General features: G+C 41.6%; 1 protein-coding gene across 5 annotated transcripts in view; it reads right to left on the reverse strand.

The window, feature by feature from the left end:
- The window catches only part of AFF2 (ALF transcription elongation factor 2), a 392,417-nt gene that overhangs the window by 334,154 nt on the left and 35,470 nt on the right, over positions 1-22,793 (reverse strand). The gene's annotated exons all lie outside the window — the stretch shown is intronic.

Here is a 22,793-nt window from a genome sequence, read left to right on the forward strand (position 1 = left end):
AAGTATGCAAAAGCAACAAATGGTCATCTGAAGGAGGGTCAACTCTACCCCCTGAGCGTGTTGTATCTCATTCTGTGGTATGTACTGCATCATAAGCAGATTTGTAAAGAGTCCTCCACCTGGAGGAGGTAAGAATTTTCTCCAGGCGACCTGGCTGAGTGCACATACCACCTTGGGGATAGCCTTCAAATGATGTTTTAAAACTGCTAGCTTTATATCAACAGCTTACAGATTTCAGTGGCATTATTGAAAGCTCATTCAGAATTACATCTGGAACACACTGGGAGCTTGGAGAGAGTTACAGAGTTACATTCCCCCCATGTCGAATAGGTCACACTACCCAACTTGACTTCTATTGACTTTATACCTAATGTACCACCTAACAGTAATCTTTGTTAACATAAAGAATACCGTACCATGATTTTCTTACTTTGCTTTACTTTTGCTCTCTGCCTCCGAATAAACTCATATACTGATTAGGGCTAGAACTGGGTAAATCTTGGCATTTTTATTTCTAAAACAACAGCAACTATCTTTCTCTGGCCATGTGTAGGAATGGCGATAAAATTAAACCCTGTTTGTATTTCATTGGGAAACTACAAAATCCACACTTCTCTAACCAACATGCAAACTGAAGTACATGTATCCTTCTGAATCTGCACTTCCCCAAAGTTTGCAATCAAATCGTGTCAGCAAAAGTGTATATATTAAAGGAAAATGTGCACACAAAACTGAAGGGAAGTCACTTGATCTAGCCATCCCTAGAATAAAGCCTCATTGAACTCAATGGGACTAACTTCTGAGCAGACCTGCAAAGGATTGCACTGCACTATAAATTAAAGATTACTGAATTGGGATGTATCTTCCTCCTTGTCATTTATATGCACAGCTGTGCTATGTTAATATATTTTTCTCAGTTTACTTCCTGCCTCGTATGTAGTGTTAACAAGATTGGTGTTCAGAGAACATACTGGGTTGAGTTGGCATCACTGTTTTTGTCACCTGTAAAGAAGAATCTGGGGAAATTTTATGGGCGGGGGGGAGGAGAAGATGCATGACCCTGAACTTTTATTTTTTGTTTTTGTTTTTTCAAAAATACAAAATGCTAAACGATTTCACTGCTTCTGTTAACCCACATGTTAACAGCTGCCTGCATTTTCAGAGTCACCCTCTGCACATTCACACAGTGCACTACCTGTAGAAGAATGTATTTACTGCCATATTTCAAAGCTTGGTAACATGCCAACATGCAAATTAAATTCTTCACTCCAAATGTCAACAGCGAGGTGATTTCCTGCCATCCTGAGTATCATTTTCCTGAAGCAGTAAAAGTTACACAGGCAATCTTATCTTATCTCTCTCCTTTCCAAACATGCACACACATCACCCACACAAATGAACAAGCTCCTGACCACACATATACTGCTTCCCACAGGATCCCTAGGAATTTGTGATTCATATTCTGAAAGCTATAAATGCTGCAGCCCTTGGGGGTGGGGTGGGGGGAGATTTATATTAATGGAGACATTTTCCTATGCCAAAGCTGACTATTTAACTGGAGAAACAAGGGATCAGTCTGTTTGGGAGCAGCATTTAAATTGCCACAATTAACCCTGCCAGAATTAACATTAGTTAGCACCATTGGCAGCTGTTAAAGAAAGCCATGCACTACATTTTTTTCCAATCTTAAAATAATATTTCCACATCAGTTTGCAATTTGCTTTTTTAAAAAAAACCCTTGTGAAAATTCATCAGCATTTTGTGCAAATTTCACCTAAGCTATGCATTTTTGTATGCAATTTTATAACGTTATTTTTTTTCATAGTACAATGCATTTTGGTATGTTGTTTTTAACTGATACACACATTTTTATTCACAATCTACCCTGGTAGATGATTTTTTGGGGGGACACATTACTTGGCCGGAGAACTTCATTGTGAAATATGAAAGCATGTGAATTTGAAGGATGGCCGTGCTTCAGTTCATGTATTGTTTTGCAAAGTGTGAATTAGGTAGTCTATTAAACATGAACTAAATCAACTCCCCCCCCACACACACATTCCTAATTAAGAGACTGTGTAAATCCTCAGTTCACATCTTGGTTCCCACTGTGGGGCTTTTTAAATTATTATTTATTGAATTTGTATACCGCCCTATACCTGGACGTCTCAGGGTGTTTCACAGAACAAAATCAAAATATAAAACCAAAAATATATAATCAAAATAAAAACAACAACCCAATAACCTACCCACCCTCCTTTAGTCAAGCTATTATCTTATTGGCCATCTTGCCCACAGCAACTTTGATCTTCCTTACAGGGTTGTTATAAGGATTACTGGGCTGAGTGTGCGAAGTGATCTGAGCACTCATCAGGTTTAAAAATGCTGTAAGTAATAAGAATACGAATAAGAATAACCTTGCTGGATGCTCAAGGCTTCATTTTTAACATGCAAAGCCCTGACCTTGGGGGCAGGGCTACATGAGAGCTTACCTTTCCTTTTACAAATCCATTATTAGATGGCTAAAATCAGGAGGGGGGACTTTTTTTAATCTGAGGGCCACATTCCCAAGTAGGGGCCACATGCCAGTAGTAGGCAGGGCCAGGGGCAAAAGTGGGTGGGGCAAGAAATGTAAAGTTTACCTTTGCAGTATAGGTGCACCTCACTGTTTTCCATTCAGACAAGCAAGAAGCATAGTCAGAATTTAAGGACACAGAATTATAGCCAGGCAGAGACACTTGGGATGATGAAAGAAAGGTGTTGTTATCTGAGGAGACATTCAAGTGCCAGAGAGAAACACCTGGATGAGCTGCATCCAGAACCCAGGCCTGAGATTCCCTACCCCTTTTTAAGATAATTGGGGGAGTTTTTATTAGTGGCACAGTATATTGCTGATTCTCATAAAGCGGCGATAGGTCTGTCAATGCCTATCTTCCATAAACTTATCTAATCCCCTTTTAAGAGAGCTTAAGGTGGGTGGATTTCACCATACCATGTCATAGCAAATTCTTTAAATTCATATCATCACGCAAAGAAGTGCATCCTTTGCCTGTTGTGCCAATCAGTTTCACTGGCTGAACCCAAGTTCTAGCATAAAAGGAGAGAGAAAATTATCTGTATCCACTTTCTCTGCCCCAGTTACTGATTATCTTTTAACTGTCCATCTTGTCCCCTGTTCGTCATATTTCTTTTAAAATAATATATATATATAAACAGCCTGATATCCTTAGGCTTTCTTCATACAGAATCTACTCCAGACCGCTTGTCGTTTTGGTATTATTATATTTGCACAGCCATCCTGAGTTTTCCCTTCCAGCACGACATGCAAAGATAATCATGTACAGGTCAACAATCTGCACAGGGGTCTGAGCACTCGGCCTTTTAGGCAGTGCAGAATTGGTCTGTTTCCTTTCAGTTCAGCCTATCAGGGGCTTTCATCTCCTATATGAGCACTGGATAGCTCAGTTGGTTAGAACAGGATGCTGATAACACCAAGGTCGCAGGTTCAATTCATACATGGGACAACTGCATATTCCTGCATTGCAGGGGGTTGAACTAGATGATCCTCAGGGTCCCTTCCAACTCTACAGTTCTATGACTTTATGTGGGAATGTAGCCACTCCAGTAGGAGTACATTGCTGGTTCCCTCCAACTGTGATACCCCTGTTGTTCTCACATACCCCATCCCCAAAATGAGGACCTTGATGCAGGAAGTGTCTCCTGAGGGCAAGAAGTTTGAAAAATCTCTGCTCAGCAAGACACACAAGTCCACCTGAGCACCATCACAGTCTGGTGGAATCAAGATCTAAAACTTATTGCCAGCTTCCTTCTGACAATGTATTTAAAGGCAGACCAGCTGTACATCAAAATCACTTTAATCTCACTTCACACTGGCCCCGTTTAAACAATCTGGGATGGATGATGAAAACAGACGGTGGATGCTGTAATGCTGGAAACAAGCTTCCCTCCTGTTTAACCAGCATTTGTGTTTGCTCCGCTCTCCACTCACTTAAAATGTCGGCTTGTGGGGAAGACACTGTACAACTCAATTTCTAGCAGGCAGAAATAAAGACTGAAGTGTTCTTTCAAACTGGTGACCTGAGAGTTTGAAGAAAAGGGGATGGGGACAATCAAACCTGTACACACCATTCCCAGCTCCATCCAAAAGGGTGGGAACCTGCAGGGAGATGATCAACTTCAGCAAATGAAGTATTCTGTAACTAATAGGCCAGAGTAAGTCAGCTGGCACTAACTGACCCCAATAAGGGCTCCTAGATAGTAAAGCCTTGTTCATTAGGGTAGATGGGGCACTGCCTTGAAAAATCTCAGCTTGCCCTGACCTGCCTGCTTCTCTTTTTTAAAATAGCTTTATTGATTATTTTTTGAAAATAATAGAAAATCCCAAGGTATACTGTGAAAATACAGCATAAGGATACGCAGTCAGCAGTCTAAAAACACAGGGTATGATTTATCCTAGAGCAACCAAAATATCTAGATGCCCATAAAATCCGGGATTATTTTTCTCATTCAAGTTCTCAATAAAATAGTACCAGTCAGTTGTAAATGAGTCTTTGTGTCTCTGTCCTTTACCTAGTTGTATTGTGTTGGTGAATGTCTCAGTTAGGACCAACTGCCAAACTCTGTTAGGACAGTTTGATGAGGATATGCCTTTCAAATACTGGGTATTTCCAAAACTGGGCTATAACAAGTTTATCTGCCAACAATAAAGAACCACTAAAATATTCATATTAAATATCTTCAATAAAATTATCAGGGGACTGAATGACCTGTTGACCAGGGATATTGCATATCTCTTGAAACACTGTCTCCCAGGAACCTGATACCTTAAAACAGTACCACCACATATGCTGCCATGCGCTATTAGTTCAAAATCCTCAATCTCCCCACCTTCTTACTTACAACCAGCTCAGGGAGTGGCACAACCAAGCGGCTTCCTCCTCCTAGGCTTACTGTTGCCCTTGTAGGACTCATCAAAGAGGATGAAGGCAAAACTAGGCTGTTTGGGCTCTGCCTTTCACTGGCTCTGGCGCCACCTACTGTTGGGCTCCCTGCCTTCCAGCCCACCAGGCTCAATGGGCTGTGCTCTGGGTCAAGCTTCTTTACTAGTCCAAGCTATGAAGAAACCCGATTTTCTTCTTTGCAAACTTCTTTGCCTTTCCTTTTTACCACCTTTGCCTTCACACATTTGTTTAAATTTTATTAAAATCTTTTTTATTGGTGTTCATCTTCACGGCAGCTAACAACAAATATGATATGCAAATCATAAAAGGAGTACAATACACAATTAAGAAGCAAATGACCTTAACTGCCCTCCCCCCTAAAAAATGCACACTAGCAAAAAGCAATATAGCAACCTTGCTTTACATTTAGGTTTGCAGGAAGCTGCCTTTTCTGAGGCCAGCTTGTTTGTCCACTAATCTCAGCACCAGCTACTATGAGTGGCACAGGCCTTTTACATCACAGCTGTTGATGCTTTCACCTGGTGGTATCAACGATTAGGATCTTCTATCCACACTTTACCACTGAGGTATGGCCCCTCCTCAAAATATGTCATGTTCAGTGTCTAATATCAAAAGTGTCAAAAGGTCAGATAGTAGGTGATGTGGTGGTTTTTCTCCGCAGGGGATCCTGGAGGATGCCTGCCACTTGAAGGAGATAATAAGAAAATAAGAACACAAGAATAGTCCTGCTGAATCAGGTCAGTGGCCAACCTGATGCATATGGGAAGCTTGCAAGCAGGACCTGAGTGCAAGAGTGCTCTTCTTACTTGCAATTCGCAGTAACTGGCATTCAGAAGCATAAAACCCCATACGTTGGAGGTAGAACATGGCCATCGTGGTTAGCATGATGCTAGTCTTATCCTACTAACATGAGTTTGACCAAACTGTGGGAGGCAGTGGAAGATAGGAGTGACTGGCATGCTCTGATCCATGGGGTCATGAAGAGTTGGACACGACTAAATGACTAAACAACAACAACAAGTCTTATCCTCCATGCATTTGTTTAATTCTCCAAGTTGGTGGCCATCTCTGCCTCTTGTGGGAGGGAATCTCATAATTTTACTATGCACTGTATAGTTGGTTCATTTAGCTCAGTACTGAGCTAAAGAAAGCAATTATCTCAATACAGACCTAAATTAACTCCAGGACAAGGCAGTTAAACCTCACCCAAAAAATAATCAGGTCACAGCGTTCCCAAGCACTCTTCTGAAAAGGTCAAGTTTTGGCAGTGTACCAGAAAGCAAGAGATATTGAGCCAGGCAGGTTGCCCAGGGGAGATTGTTCCACAACTGAGAAAGCCTTTCATGTACTTTTGCCGAAATGCAGAGGAACAAGACACCTACTGTTGATGGAAGTGCAGGGGTAGTTACCTTGCCCCGGCCTTGTCTTCATGAAGGGATGACCTGTTCCAACATTAACTCAAGTTAAGAACCTAAGATGAGTTCTGCTGGATCAGACCAAAGGCACATCTAATCCATCTGAATGCTTTGGGAACTCCTCTAGATAAACTACTTGGCACTTTCCAAAAGGACATGGGTTCTAAACTCAGAAAGTGGCTAGAGAATGCTGTACAAAAACTGGCCTGAGTACAGTCCATGCTATTAGGTTGTTGTAGCTAAGCAAGATTCAGTATTCCTCTAGTTCAAGGTTTGTGGGCAAGCCTTTTCAGTGCAAAAAAATGATGGTTAGGAATTTCCCCCCTCATGTCAGTTCAACCATGGATTGGTTGTCCCTCTGGGGAGCAACTTCAGTGTCAAGTACATCTTCCAACATGGCTCCTTCTTCACCACATGAACCCAGCCAATTAGGGATCATAAGTTTATTTTATTTTTCAATATTTATTGCATTGCATTGCATGCATATCTCACCTTTTTCTCAAAGGTCCTCAAGATGGCACACATGGTTCCCCACTTCCTCATTTAACCTCCACAACAACCCTGTGGGGTAGGGTAGTTTGAGAGGCAGTGGTGACTGGTCCAAGCTCACCCATTGAGCTTTGTGACTGAGTGGGGATTGAACCCTGGTCTTGCAGGCCCTAGTCCAGTGGTGGCAAACCTATGGCATGCGTGCCAGAGGGGGCACTTGGAGCCCTCTCTGTGGGCACGTGCGCCGTTGCCACAGCACAGAGTTCGCCAGAGTTTGTTACTAGAAAGCCAGAGGGACGCGGGGCCGGGCTACTCTCCTCCCCCTCTCCACGCACGCCTGAGGACATTTCTCACATGACTCTCACCTCTGCCCAGCCCAACTGCTTCCGCTCCGGTCTACGCCCCTCGACTGAGTCAGGCAGAGCCAGTCAAGCACATCACGCGAACTGTTCCTCACGCTCCAAACATGTATGAGTTGTTTTTTCTAAACTGAAACCTCAGTATTCAGGTTAAATTGCCGTGTTGGCACTTTGCAATAGTTTTGGGTTGCAGGCTGGGCACTTGGTCTCTAAAAGGTTCGCCGTAGTCCAACACTCTAACCACTATACCACACTGGCTCACACTATGCCAAATAGTGAATCAGAGATGACACAGTGGTTTGCACTGAGGGCAGGTATATCAAATTGAGAGTGAGGGTAACCTTTTGTCACTTTGCCTTACTCCAACCTAGCACAGCAGACAACATAATCTGGGCAGGAGAGGAAGAGGAGGATGCTAACCATTGCAGATGCTGCCACCTAAGTAAGATGGATGTAATTTCACAAACCAAGCTCTCAAATACTACAACGCCACTCCTGCCTCAGAATTTCAAAGCTAGTATACTTCTTGTCAAACCCGGTATATTTTTAGAATATGCATTATTATTAGGTACACAAATGGTGTTCCAAGTTCAATATTTTTTTTAATTAGATGAGCACAGATGGAAGGGTAGAGCATCTAAGAATGAGAATAAGAAAGTGTTATTTAAAAGAAGAATGAACCAGGTTCATTGAGCCAAGTGGCTCTTTTTATGTTAATAAATTGCTACTTTACTCTCTGATTAATTTCCCCGTTCAAACAGCCAGGAAATCAAAAGGAGAGATTTTAGAGCACTCGATGAACTCTGTGGAGATACTGGAGACTTGGACAAATAATAGCATAAAATGGTTTATGAAACCAGAGGGTTTATGGTCTATAAATAACTTCCATGTAGTTTTTATTCTTTACACGTACAGTATTACAGAGGGCTGGATGATAGCTTTTCACTGCAGCCTGGGTGAGTTCCTTCACATACACACACAAGGTAATGACAATATTGATCCTAGAGAGACATGTTTTTAAGGCAGATGGATATATCTGTCTGTCTATCTATCTATCTATCATCTATCTATCTATCATCTATCATCTATCTATATCTATCATCACTCAACAAGACCTAAAATGACTGGGCCTAGCAACCCCCCAAAAATTGACCGTTTAAGTGCTTGTCAGTTGCCTATGCAGTTTTACAATACCAATACCAATCTGAGATGTTACAGTCATGTATTTATGTATGGTTGTATCTATACGCCTATCTATAAATGCTTGCCTCAAAGACGTTAGTTTTCCAAAAATCCAGAAATGACTCACCTTTTATTTGGCCTGTGTGAGACAGCTGGCAGGTATCTCAGTGAAAACAAGAGAAACTGAGTGAGAAAACATTTCTCTTTCTGTCACACACACTCTTTTTTAAAGGACTTAAATCCTTTCCCTGTTGGAGTGAATTTTGAGATTTCCAGTGGGCCGAAATCCAGAGCCGTGGCACAGCTTGGGTTTCCATGGATACTGCGCCGAGAAACGAGATTAATTATACATGAAGCTCGTGCCATTCTTCTGGTGTTCCATAAGGAATGCCAGGAGATGTACCTTCTCTTTATAGCTGGGTGGGGGGGGCACCCATTATTTAAAGGACTTTAGGCCTGAGCTCTAAATACCACTGATATTTCCTCACAACATTACGACATCTCCAAGACAAGGCTCATAAATATTCTTTAACCACCCCAGTATATGAGGAAAGCAAAATATTTCTTTCCTTATCTCCACCCCACCCATCCCCCGTCCAGGCCCCCTCCCCTTCACTCCGTGCCTTCCTCTCCATCTTTGGTCTTGCCATTTCCACTATCTCCACTACATGCGTTAATTACAGCTACCATTTATCATCTGGCTGTAATCCTAAATGAAACAAAGTTGGCTACTTTGTATTCAGGGGAGAGGTTCCAATGCCCACATTTCACAGAAGATGTATTCCAAAAATTGTATAATAATAATAATAATAATAATAATAATAATAATAATATGTTGCATGGGAGCCAAATTTCTTCCATAAGTTGTGACTAAGCTTATGTGCTTCTCCTTGGGTATTTTTTAGTAGCTGTAATTGACATATCAATAAATACAGCCTTCTTCCTAGGTCAAATATAGTGTGGCAGCAAACCACAATGTTTCATTACTAGGTTTCTGTCATAGCAAAGGAGTCCAGGAGTTGAAATCAGCAGGATTTAGAGGCAGCCTGGAGTGTGCAAGATTGCAGCCAATGCTATGTACAAGTGCAGGCATTTGTAAGCATATGGATTCACAGAGGAACCACTCAAGATTCTATGGAATAGGACAGCTCAGTTGGTAGAGCATGAGACTCTAAATCTAAGGGTCGTGGGTTCAAGCCCCACATTGGGCAAAAGATTCCTGCATCTCCGATGGACCATCCAAGATGAGCAAGCAAACAAGTGTATAGTGTGGAGGAGGATCCGCCATGGCCTTCTTATTTGCTGGCTCTCTTTGGTAGTAGCAGCGAGGAGGCAAAGGAGCAACAGTAGCTGGCATGCAATGGCTGCGAAGAGACAATTTCACTGAAGGATGAGGGACCACTGTGGGTGCCTTGCCCATGAGCCCCTCCAAACCCTAGCCCCCCCCCAAACCCCAAAACTGGAATGGTGAATTTCTGGGAAATCTAAAATGGTCTGGTGGAGAATAGTGGAGCTCTGAGAAGATCCCAATTTTGAGATGCAGCAGGTAGGCACAATGTGCACAGCCTTTACAGTGGTGGCTCCAAAACATGGGATGTGCATCAAAGTTCCTCCCTGGTTGTTGCTTCTCCCCACCTAAGGTGGGATTGTTCTGGCATGCATTTGAACTTGGACTGCTTTTTCATTAGCTGCCATAAAAAATTCATTTAACCCATTGGGAAATCAGGAAACAAGATGTATAAATCGATCAACACAAGGTTACCATTAGCTGCCCAGAGACTTTAGACAGGATGGGATACTCATCCAATTAATAAACAAATTCAATGATACATTGAGGGGCAGGGATTAGGCACACTGCAATGTCAGAGTGGGAGCAAAACCTGTCCATGACCTGGTTCATCCTTCAGACTTCCAAGGAACCTATGTACGCACACCTCAAGTGTCCTTGCATTATTACACACCCTCCGCACATGTACACACACAGACACACACACACACTCCTACCCATCATAATGACAGGCATTTTGCTAATAGAAGATAAACAGCACATGTCATGTGGGAAAGTGTCAACAGGGCTTTCAAACAGGGCACATTCCGCCTTTAGGCTGTCAACGTTTGTCATTCTGTGACATTTTCTCTATGCTTGAGAATGCTGTTTGTTCGCTCCCCTCCCCCTATCCTGATGGGTACAAGCCGTAGAAACAATGGAAGGAAGCAGAGAAAAGGGGGGGTGTTGATTCATTGCCTATTGAATTAAATTAATGGGCTTTGATTCACTGCCTGCCTAACAAATCCCCCCACTTAGTGAAATGGCACAGCAGACTATTCTTAAGTCTGGTCAAGTACACAATAGGAAGGAAAGCGGAAACCAATATTTTGCTGTTATATTTTGGTTGCTTTTATATGTGTATATATATATATATATAACTTGGAGCAACACCACATCAAATGTTTTCAGACAGAATGGCAGTTTTCAGTGGAGGCTCTCTCTTTATGGGGCTAGGCTATTAACCTGCTGTTTTATTTATGGGGGAAAACAACAGCAGATCCAGTAAACATAAGAAGAGCTTAGTTCATCATCCCACCTACTTCTGAATCCTGGTCTCATAGTAGCAAACCAGATAGCCTAATGTGAAAACTGTAAGCAGGATTCGAGCACAAAAGCCCTCTCCCCTCCTATGGTTTCCAGCAACTGGTATTCAGAAGCATCAATCCTTCTGACCATGGAAGCAGAGCAGAGCTACAATCACTTGCAGCTATCAAGAGCCTTGTTCTCCATGAATCTATCTAGTCCTCTTTTAAAGCCATCCAAGTTGGTGGCCATCATTGCCTCCAGTGGCAAGCAAGTTCCATAGTTCAACTATCTACCGCATGAAGAAGTACCATCTTTTATCCGGCATGAATCTTCCAACATTCAGCTTAATTGGTTGCCTGAGAGCTCTAGGGAGACCATTTCCCACGCCCACCCCCATCTACTTCCACACACCATGCATAATTTTATTAAGCTCTATCATGCCATCTCTTATATGACTTTTCTCTAAACTAAGAAGTCCCAAAGGCTGGAACTTTCTTCAAAGTGTGTGGAGGTAAACTATGGTCCCAATGCTACCTGCCCTGTGTAGATTGCTTGAAGAATCTAGTACAAACACACTTGTCTGCCAGCCCAGCTGCAGAGTTAGCATCTTTGAGAAGGTGCTAGAGCACCAATGACAGGACCCAGCATTGGGACCCCCACAGGTTCCTTGTGGCTGCCATTTTATTTCCCCCCCACAATGCTGCAAAGCGATACTTCATATGGGGCATTTTGGGGAATTACAATGGCTCCCCAAGACATACAAACCAAGATGGTTAGAAGAAAAGGTCCTGGCAATTTTGTGAGTAGCTGGGGATAGCCATGGCTTGCCAAACAGAAGGCATGGTGAAGACAGGCATGGCCTTATAGCAGTGACTGTTGTCCTTGATATTCATGGGTAAAAGGAGCACCATCCTGGTAAATGTTTCCTTCTTGGACCACCACAGGAGGGATATCCTCATAAGGGAGATTCACACAGTACATTTGGTGAGTATACACTCTGTGTACTTGTACAAATCAACATGTGCACAGTCTTGCTCACAAGCCCTTGTACATGGGTAGAGACAGCTTGTACCTTTGTTTAGGATAATGTATGAACAAGCTTATAAATCAGATTCATGACTACCAAATACATCCCACTTCTGACTTAATTATGACATGAGAGGTGATATAACTTTGGCCTACTAGGTCCCCCTAATGGCCTCCATTTTTCATTTTTACTGCTTCCAGGGCTCCAGGTTTGAGGCCACTGGCAAGCTTGCCACCAGCAATTTCCCTGCCAGGGCCACCCCCAAGCCATGAGCTTGCTCAGTGGAAACAGCTGGCCCAGAAAAATGTCCACCATGTTAAATTTCCCACAATGCCCTAGGCTGCCCAGAACATGCAGTGTATTGATACTGCACTGAATATTCTGTGGCAATGTGTCAAATTTAATGTGGTACAAGCTTTTCAGACCACTTCCGCACCACACACTTAAACAGCTACTATATCATTGTAAGAGGCATGGCTTCTCCCAAAGAATCCTGGGAGCTATAGTTTTTAATGGTGCTCACAATTATTAGGAGACCCCTATCCCAGAGTTTCCAAAGCTCATTGGAAAAAGGGATTGGTTGCTAAACCACTCTGGGAATGATAGCATAGAATCCTGGAAACAAGGATCTCCTAAGAACTGTCAGCACCCTTAACAATGTACATTTCCCAGGATTCTTGGGGGGGGGGGGAGGCAATACCATTTAAAGTGGCATAACAGTGCTTTAAATGTGTGGTGTGCCTGTGGCCTCAGAACTCAGATGCTGCCTTTTGGAAGACCTAACTCTTGGGGACCTGGTGGTTAAGAGAGCTGAGGTGAGGTTGGCATCCTGGCCCTACCCTTGTGCCCTGAACAGCAGCCTGCCATGTTGAAATACCAAAGACAAAGTTCTTCTCAGCACTGACCTCCTTGTCAGGAAAAGCCTCACCTGCTCATTTCCCATATACCCCCTAGTATGTGTACCAACTCCTTGTGCACAGGCCTCTGCCAATCTAGACTGAAGCTAAACCATAATTTCCTTGACAGCAAAGCGGGAGCTGAGCATATTAAACTCTGCACCATTTCATAAACTGTATGATGTTGCAATAAAATCCGCCAAAAAAAAAAAAGTGATTAAAGATTATACTGCATGAGAAGAGCAAGGTGATGGGGGAAGTTAAAATGCAGTTTCCCGATCTCAATTATATGCTAAGCAAATAAAATAAACATGTTATTTGCTAATTAAAGTGCACTCTAAAGTATCCTGGAACCGCCATAAATTATACCAACATTTAATTTTTTGACTGTTTAACAACAGTTTATGACTCTGCCATACCAAATTAAAGGCGGAGAAAAGAGGACCAATGCTTTGTATGGATATATCGCCACCTTCCACTTTTATTTTCTCAGGATTACTTTCTCTTGATTGCCCCATGATAAATAACCACCACACGATTTTTATTGATGGGGTATGCACTTTTATTCAATATGTAATAAATATGTAATATCTTTCCACCTGAACATTGCTTGAGCAGGTAACAGGAATTTTAGTAGCAACACTGCTTTCTCCAGGACACACAAAATTGACCGTTCACCAGTGGAGGCCAGTTCATTAAGAAGAATGGCATTGCCCCACCAATTTCAGTCTGCCCTCAACCAGCCCATATACTTCATTACTGGCAACCAATCAGGGAAGTGGCTCTTGCCTGTCATTGGCTCTGGCTCCACCTACTGTAGTTTTCTTGCCTTCTTCCCTACCAATGGGCACCAGCCACCACTGCCTTTGACTCATCTATCCCAGAAATGTGTGCTCCTCTCATTAGAAATTGTCCCCAGTCTTTTACAATGTGCAATGACTGATAGAGGGGTTGTGAATAAGAGTGCTTGAGGAATTAGATTTTAGCAAACTCCACTATGAACACCCCCCCCCCATCCACACCTCCTGGACTACAAATGGATAGATGCCAATGTTGCACATATAAACTTATAAGGTCCATTCTATTTCCACAGTCAAGTGTAGTTGTCTTTTGTTTTTGTTTTTAAATGCTATAAGAAGAATATTTAAATATGTATGCTATCACAAAATATTGATTTAATTTAACTTGATATTTGTTTTTCACTTTCCCAGCAACAATGCTGAGCTCAAAGTGGCTGATGATAATAATAGCAGCATTAAAAATGATCAACTGTTACAATCCATATAATCACATCGAAAGCAAAATAGAATAGAAATAAGGCAAAAGCAAACAAATTCAGCATACTATTAATGCAATTTAATACAAACTTATTATAATTCAAAGTATCAGAAATGGCACAAATAAGCAATACACCTTTTTATGGATGTTTATACCTTTTTTTATCTGTGTATTGTAAAATCCAGAAAGGTGTGAAATCTAAGGGATAATTACTTTCCAATCAATGCATCAGTCCAGGAAATGGACATTAGGCTGGTTCTGAACGTAATTCTGCTTCATCCCTATCCTGAACTAATGGGCAGATTGTAACTTGGTTATCTACAGATATTCACCCTTCCTGAATATTCTGATGGTAGTTCTTGACTGGAAAAAAGATCAACATACATTTATAATGCATATTTTTGAGATAAGGTGTTTAGAAATGCATTTTTTCAGGAAAAAAGACATATTTAAAATATGCACTTAAATGTGAACTTTGGTGCAAATTTTTAGAAATTACAGATTGAGATAGAAATGGAACGATATGGATTAATGAGTGAACACACACACACACACACACACACACACACACACAAAAGCCTCATGGCATGGAAACAGATTGTTTGTCCATAGTTGTGAATGTGATCTAAATATTTCCCACCCATAATTTTTAGATTTGAAATAAATCTAAATAAATAAATAAATAAATAAATAAATAAATCTATACTTGTGGAACTTACATAATTCTTTGTTCTTGATATTTACCAATGGTCCATGCAATACATATTGGCATCATTACCTGAAATGTTTTAACTGGAGATATCAAGGAATGAGCTCTACTTGCTTTGTTTTTTACTGATAGTCTAAGACTGCAAAAACTGGGGAGAAGTGACAACTTTGCGGGCTGTTTTCCACATGAGCGACAAGTTGTTCAGGTCTGCTCTAGCAACAGCTTTAGCATGAAGAAACATGTTTGCCCACCTACAGTGTATCAAACATATATATGTGTGTGTGTGTGTGTGTGTGTGTCAATTTTGATTTTCCTCCCAGTTTCTAATTTTTCCAGTCCTAAATATATTTCACCACATTTTTGCATCAGTGTGAGGATTATTATTTTTTAAAAGAGAGTCCTCATGAAAATTCATCATCAGTGTGAATTTCCTGTAAAATGCATGGTTTTGTGTGAAATTTCACTGCATATACAAGTTTCTGGAAGTAGTTTCCCTGGCCATAACACATTTTTGTATGTTGTGATTCAGTAATATATACACTGCAATACACACTTTCCCCTAATATATGCAGTGCCCTTTGTACATTTTATTTGGTTGAAGAACCACATGGCAAATTTCAGAGAAGAGTGAATTCAGAATGATAGCAGCAAAACAATTTGTGCACTGTTTCGTTCATAAATTAGAAGTACAAATTACATGGGCTTGCATAAAAATGTGAAGTGAACCAAACTTCTCCCCATCCTTACTCACAAGTATATCTAACTGAACTCAGAAAAATTTAGGCTGCGGTCTTATATAAATTATCCTGGATGTTAAGCTCATTGAACTCAACAGAAATTTACTTCTGGGTAGGCATGTAGAGGAATGCACAGCTATCTCAAAGAAGTGTGTAAGCAGGACGTACTCTATATGAAACACCACAGAATTCATACATTCCGAAACTTCTAAAGAAACCAGGATCCATTAATGAAGCTCACAGCAAAATTGACAAACTACTTTAATGAGCTTAGCCCCGCTGAAGTCAGTGGGACCATGCCAGCTTTTGCTAAGGCAATAGGAAAATCAATTGGACTAAGCAGGCTTAGGAGGAGATACATTGGCTTGAATGGTTTACAGATGCCTACAGGCTGTAAATCATAGAACTACAGAGCTGGAAGCAACTTCAAAGACCTTCTCCAACTCTTTGTAATTACACAGGAGTCACTGGGCCGATCTGCCCTCATGCAGAGATTCCAAGCACACACGAAAAAGGAACAGGAAAGAGAACTGTTTTAATTGCAGATTTTAAAAAAAATTATATCTTAAATATCAGCACCAGGTGGAAGCAATGCTATTTATGCTATGTCTGCACTACAAGGTTAATCGGGTTTCACTGTCACAACTTCATTAAAAAGGCCCCAGGAATCCTAGCCTTGTGAGGCCGCCAAATCTAATGTTCTGTTCGCTACCTCTCAGGATCAAACCTGTTGTGACATTCTCCATGTCTTTGAATGCCATTCATGGCATCCTACTCTTCTGTTATTTTAAACTAACAGAAGCTACAAGTGCACCCCAATCCACATCTGGACCACAGCACATCCAAGGCAGTGGGGCCCCATACTTGCCCATCTTAACCATCCCCTCCCCTCCACATGCACACAAGAAGCTGCTATTTACCTTCAAACCTACTTGTTACAGATATCAGAAATGACTGCGCTCTGCATAACCCTCACAGGCATGGGTTAGTATGGGAGGAGCTTGTTTCTTTCTGAAGAGACTAGCATTGTGACCTTAGCTCAAAATTATGGCTGAGGATGAAATTTAACTCAGTTCACATTCCAACATGGTCATACCTATGGATTTCCTAGGATGATATGAGGACCAAAACACAACAATCTTCCTTTCAGAGGTCCATATGAATGATTAATCTGCACCATCTTTTCTCTATTTCTTGGGGGAGGACCAATTAACTGTGTGAATCAAGCCTTCATGTAGATTGACCACAGTGTGGAGAATGCATGTTGCACGTTATGTTTATGAAGAAGGGAAAACATGAATGACTATTCCTCTATTTTTCCCCCAGCCAAGTCTGGATGTGAACCAGATTTTCAGGTTCTGGGATCAGAAGGTGAGCAAGTTGTCCACCCAAATGTATCAGAAGAAGCTATGTGTTCCTAAACAGGGAAGGGTTGAGTTTCAGAGCAGCAAATATGGGTTAGAAGAGTCAAAGCCTAAAGTAGAAGAAGGAGCAGGAGCTTAGAGCAATGTATTCACATCATAGATAAATTCTTCTGAGGCAGAAGCTCTGAACCTAGGTCTCTGTAGGCCAGCAGTAGCCAATGTGGACTGTAACACCAGCCAACATATTCAATGGTCAAGGATGATGGAGTTGTAGTTCATTATAGGCCCTGTTGTAGGCCCTGATGGACAGAGATTGGCTCTTGAGGTCACCTGACTGCCAAAGCAGGGTGGTGGCATTGCATCCTAGAATAGTCCTTTGAAGCAGAAATTTCATTCCACTAGGCTTATAGCAAATGCAGAGTAATGGTAGTACATGGAGAAGGTATCAGAGCCTAACTACTAGAACTCCCAGGTTAAGACAAACACATGCACATGCTGCCTTAAATTTGCAGAACTCCTGCTGGGGAGTTATTAAATTTTTTTAAGTGACTCCAAGTCAGTAAGTGGCTGCCTTGATCCACTCAGCATCACAATATTAAGACCAGCATTAAAACCAGTATCCTCCAGATTGCATGGTCAACAATCAAGCATGTTGGAAGTTGTAATCCAACAACAAATGGAGGGCACCGGGTTGGGAAAGAAGAAGAGTAGAAGAGTTTGGATTTGATATCCCGCCTTTCACTCCCTTTAAGGAGTCTCAAAGCGGCTAACATTCTCCTTTCCCTTCCTCCCCCACAACAAACACTCTGTGAGGTGAGTGGGGCTGAGAGACTTCAGAGAAGTGTGACTGGCCCAAGGTCACCCAGCAGCTGCATGTGGAGGAGCAGGGAAGCGAACCCGGTTCACCAGATTACGAGACTACCGCTCTTAACCACTACACCACACTGGCTCTCACTGGAAGGCTGATAAAGATGGTGCAAACAGATGATTCATTTGCAACAGTCCTTGTAAGAGCTCCCGTTTCATTGCATGTTCCATTCATAATATGTTACAGTGTTTACAACCCTGTTGGTTATGAAATCTGCTATGAGCATTCCAAAATGTAGTGTCTAATCCTCTAATCCATTTATTTTATGTTTTTCTTGATGTTTCCAAGATCTGACGAGGCTTTTACATCTTGCAAACTGATTCCTTCTGCTTGAACAACTGGGGAGGAAGATTGCAGCAAACATCGCCCTGTCATTTAGAGGATGTGTTTATAAAAACAGAAAGCAAGAGACCATCTAATATTCAAAACCACGGATTGGCTTGCTACCAGCTCATCCATTTTGATGCCAATAGACAGGGGCTTCTGCTGCTTCCATTCAAGATAAATGTCAAACCAAGATGGCTCCTTTCCAACTTTCTAGATATTCCTCGGGACTATTTGAGCCTGCTGTGCTGCAGACATTGGCAAATGCTGAAGCTGGACTTTATGCTGAGCCTGAAGTATAATTACAGAAACATAACAATGCTCCGCAAGCACTGGGGTATCTATTTTAGTTAATAACATTATATTGAACTGATTTCAAAGGCTGACTCAAACGGGCCTTACGCAGACATAGCACTTAACAGTGACTTGCTTTAGAAGATATCGAAAAGGGATTGCAAGGTCAAACCAAGGCTCTCTCCATTCCAATGCACTGTTTCCAAAAACAGAAGTAAGTAGCCAACTCTGAAAACCCTACAACCATTCTTAGACATGGCTAAGTATTGCACAGGAATACGTAAACCAAGGATTGGCTGAACATCACAATGTGACATCTAGGGCTGAATTGGATTTGCTAACAATGGTTTGCATTAACCATGTACAGTAACTGTGGCTTTACATTATATCTGCTGTGAGTTTCCCCATTCCTACTGGCACAAGCCAGCACGGTCAAAAGTCATGGATGATGGGAGTTGTAGTCCATCAACACCTGAAAGCAATAAGTTACCCACCCAGCTAGACTTTGCAAACCACAGTGAGGGAAGCTTCTCCACCATTGCAGCCTTTCAGCTTGGCAAGACAAGCAGCATGTTTGGCCAATGCTGTTTGTTCATTTATTTGTATGGTGCTGTTCTTGAAACAGCAGAAATGTATATCCAACTTCTGAGCAATTTACAATCTAAAACTTGCCATAATGCAGGGAGGGTAATAAGATGGGAGCTAAACTGGAGAAGATCATGTTTTGAGTTTAGCTACTTAAGCTTAGGCTTACATCAGGAGTGGGGAACTGGCTTTAGCCACAGGGCTGTATCCAGAAGTGGTCAACTCTCCGTGGACCACTTTGATAGATAGATGGGGACACCCACCTGTCAGTCATCTGCCATCATATGATATCAGGAGACTGAAATTTCAAGGCACAGCTGCAAAGGAACTTTACTTTTTCGCAAACCCAGCTTAAATTTAGCACTTTTAAAATTCAAGTTGCAGCTGAAAACATTCTTCCTTTGCAGCTGTGGCTTGAATTGTTAAAAGAACTGTTAAAAAGCTTTCCTGAATTGGATTTTCATATGACATCAGGCATGGGAAGGGTCGGTGTGATTCACACAAAATGGCCCGGACAGATGCAATCTCTGTGGCTAGTGATCCAAGGTTCCCAACTGCTGACTCAAGGAGACATGGTGTTAAGAAAAACCTTGTTTTGATACTGCATGGCCTATCAGAAACTTTCATTTGTCAATTTAGACCAGAGCTAAATAAACCAGGGCTACACTTCCTTAACCTCGTTTTGTTGTCTACACTGAGACAGTGGCTGAGTTCAGATGTTACATTAATGTCTGAGTTAGTGCTATGTGAAAGAGCTTAAAGTTCACCAGCTTCCTGCTCCCCTCTTGCCCTCTGGGAAGCCACAAAGTAACTGGAAGCTTTTGCTTCCATTTTTACTAACCACACCCAAATGTAAATTTGAGTATAATAAACAAAGAATTGTGGATAGTCTTAACTGAAGTTCACAAACCAACTTTAAACCATGGTTTATGAAAATGTTTGTTTCAATAAACATGTGGCCCTCCACATGTTGTTCAGCCCCAGTCAGCATGCCCAATGGTCAGGGATCATTGGAGCTTAGACCAACTACATCTGGGCCCCTGGAACAAACCATAACACTGAAATAAGAGGAAAAAAATTCAGGTCACCACCAGAGGAGGGGCTCACATGAGTCTGATGTTTATGCATTGGACACTAAACCATGGCTTAGCATTACATCTGAACCAGCCTAGTTTTTCTTGCTGGTTTGATGGGGCACAAATTATTCACTTACTGGTCTTCTGTTTTGCTTCTGGTCCTCTCATGAGCTAGCTCTCCTAAACTGTGTATTTGAAAGATATCCTCTTCCTATCTCATCGCTACCATGTTTCTATAGAAACAAGAAATAACCTTGTTCTTTTAACCCAACATCCGCCCAATAAGACATTTTAGGAGCTTTGCACAGTGCCAGGCTGAACAATTTCTTTATGCCTACAGATAATTCCATGCTTAGCCTCATTTATACAATTAAAGACAAGGCTGGGTCAAAAACAGGGAGGCAAATTCCACACAGTATTCTGTACTAATGTATCTGTGCTACCTGATTTACACCCCTTTTCCCTAAGGCCCATTTTTTTTTACCAAAGCATTTGAATGCTATATCTTTTTGCTTTATTATTCATATAGAGATTTTTTTGTTGGATGTACAACAGCAGAGATCATTCAGTGTGTAACTGAAGGGTTAATTCTGTTATTAGTAAGTCAGCTAACCAAGGTGTTGTTTCTTAGCAACTAGTCAGGAGTGGCACAATACTCTTTGAGATGACACATGATCTGAGTGGCTGCTTAATTCTCTCCTCTGTATGTTCAGTTCCATGTCTCTGTGCTGTGTACAAGGCCTGAACTAAGAAAGACAAAATGAAGGCTCACCTGGTGCCTTCATTACATATATTTAGGTGCCAGCTGAAAATGTTTCTCTCCAACCAGGCATTCGGCTAATTAAGATGTGATGGCTTTTTAAATGTATTTGTGTCAATGGGGAGGGGGATTGTTTTGTTTTGTTTTGTTTTGTTTTGTTATGCATTTTGTATTCTCATTTTGTATTTTTCTGTTGTGAACCCCCTGGGATCCTTGGATGAAGGGAGGTATAGAATTTTTAATAATAATAATAATAATAATAATAATAATAATAATAATAATAATAATAATAATAATAATAATAATAATAATTTATCTGTTTCACCTCAGGTTATACACTGTTTTTGTTCAGTTCGTTCAGTAAAGTGTTCTTAGGAGTTTTCTCTCAGTGCCCCATCTGCATTATTTAAGTGATTTTGCTAACCATTTTTAGCCTGTTGTTCAGGACTTTTTTCAGCTGGAACTCACCAGAACTCCGTTCCAGCACCTCTTTTCCTAGAAAAATAGCACCACTGTTGTTTATTAAAAATACAGTGGTGCCCCGCAAGACGAATGCCTCGCAAGACGGAAAACTCGCTAGACGAAAGAGTTTTCCGTTTTGGAGGTGCTTCGCAAAATGAATTTCCTATGGGCTTGCTTCGCAAGACGAAAATGTCTTGTGAGTTCCTGCGGGGTTCCCCCCCTTTTTTCTAAGCCGCTAAGCCGCTTATCCGCTAAGCCGCTAAAAGCCGCTAAACCACTAATAGCGCTAATCGCTAAGCCGTCAATGGGCTTGCTTCGCAAGACGAAAAAACCGCTAGACGAAGAGACTCGCGGAACGGATTCTTTTCGTCTTGCGAGGCAACACTGTAGTCCAAGAGCAGGGTGCAATATAAAGCACAAAAATGCAATAAAATCCATCAATGAAATAGCAAACAATTCAAGAAGTTAGGGTGGGGAAGCAACCCAGCTCTACACGCAGTTTGAAAAAATACAGAGTGAATAATTTCTCCCTCCCCGCCACATTGAAAGCCCATTAGGGTACGTGCTACTGAAATCTATGAGAAGAAGGCATTCCAAAACCAGGGTCCCACTGCTGTTTCTGAATATCTGAAGCAATGAGTTAAAAGGGGAGCCAATTGGATACTTCCTCAACCACCAGTCAAATTTTTAAAGTTAGCAGTCTCTTAGCGGTCGCAGCATTGAAATGAAATATTCCTCATCAGCGTCACCATCAATTACTCTCTAAAAGAGCAGAGATCTTAACCACCTAAGCAGCCCACGCTGCCCACTGGCTGCCCCTGGTAGTCTTTAGATAGCTATTATGTTCCCTCGTTTTGTTATTGCGGTTCTTCTTGAGAGAGATGGGATTTGCACAGGAATTACTCAGGCTTGTAAATAGTGTATCTGCCTTCTTCTAATCACTAGGTAAACATGCTGTCAAGTCAGAAAAGAGCTTTGTAGAAATGGCTGGTTATTTGAAAAGATCATAGGAATCTTAGGTTAAAGCACAGGGAAGACCGATGACACAGTAATTAAAGCATGTTTGAAATGCCTTGCCTCTCAAAGGTCCACATCAGACCACAGCTTTGTACTTTCCATGGAGTGGGGAGTGAGGTTGTGCCTGTTGCCTTCTCTCCCCATCCACCTATAATCATTGCCCCATCTCCAGTGCCACCAGATGTCAATGCCTGGGTGTCCTGTTCATAAAAGCATGCATGCATAAAGTCCAACATCCCCCCTCCCCTTGATTGAAAATCCAGATAAAATCGTGGAGCCAATCCCTCTTCCCAGGGAACTCTGGGAATTGTAGCTGTTTTAAAGTGGGATGATACTGCTTTGAAAGTACAGTGCAGATGAGGCCTGAGTTTTGCACGTTATACAATTTCATCAT

This window comes from Podarcis cretensis, assembly GCF_951804945.1.
Source record: "Podarcis cretensis genome assembly, chromosome: Z".
In the NCBI taxonomy this organism is placed as follows: Eukaryota; Metazoa; Chordata; class Lepidosauria; order Squamata; family Lacertidae; genus Podarcis; species Podarcis cretensis.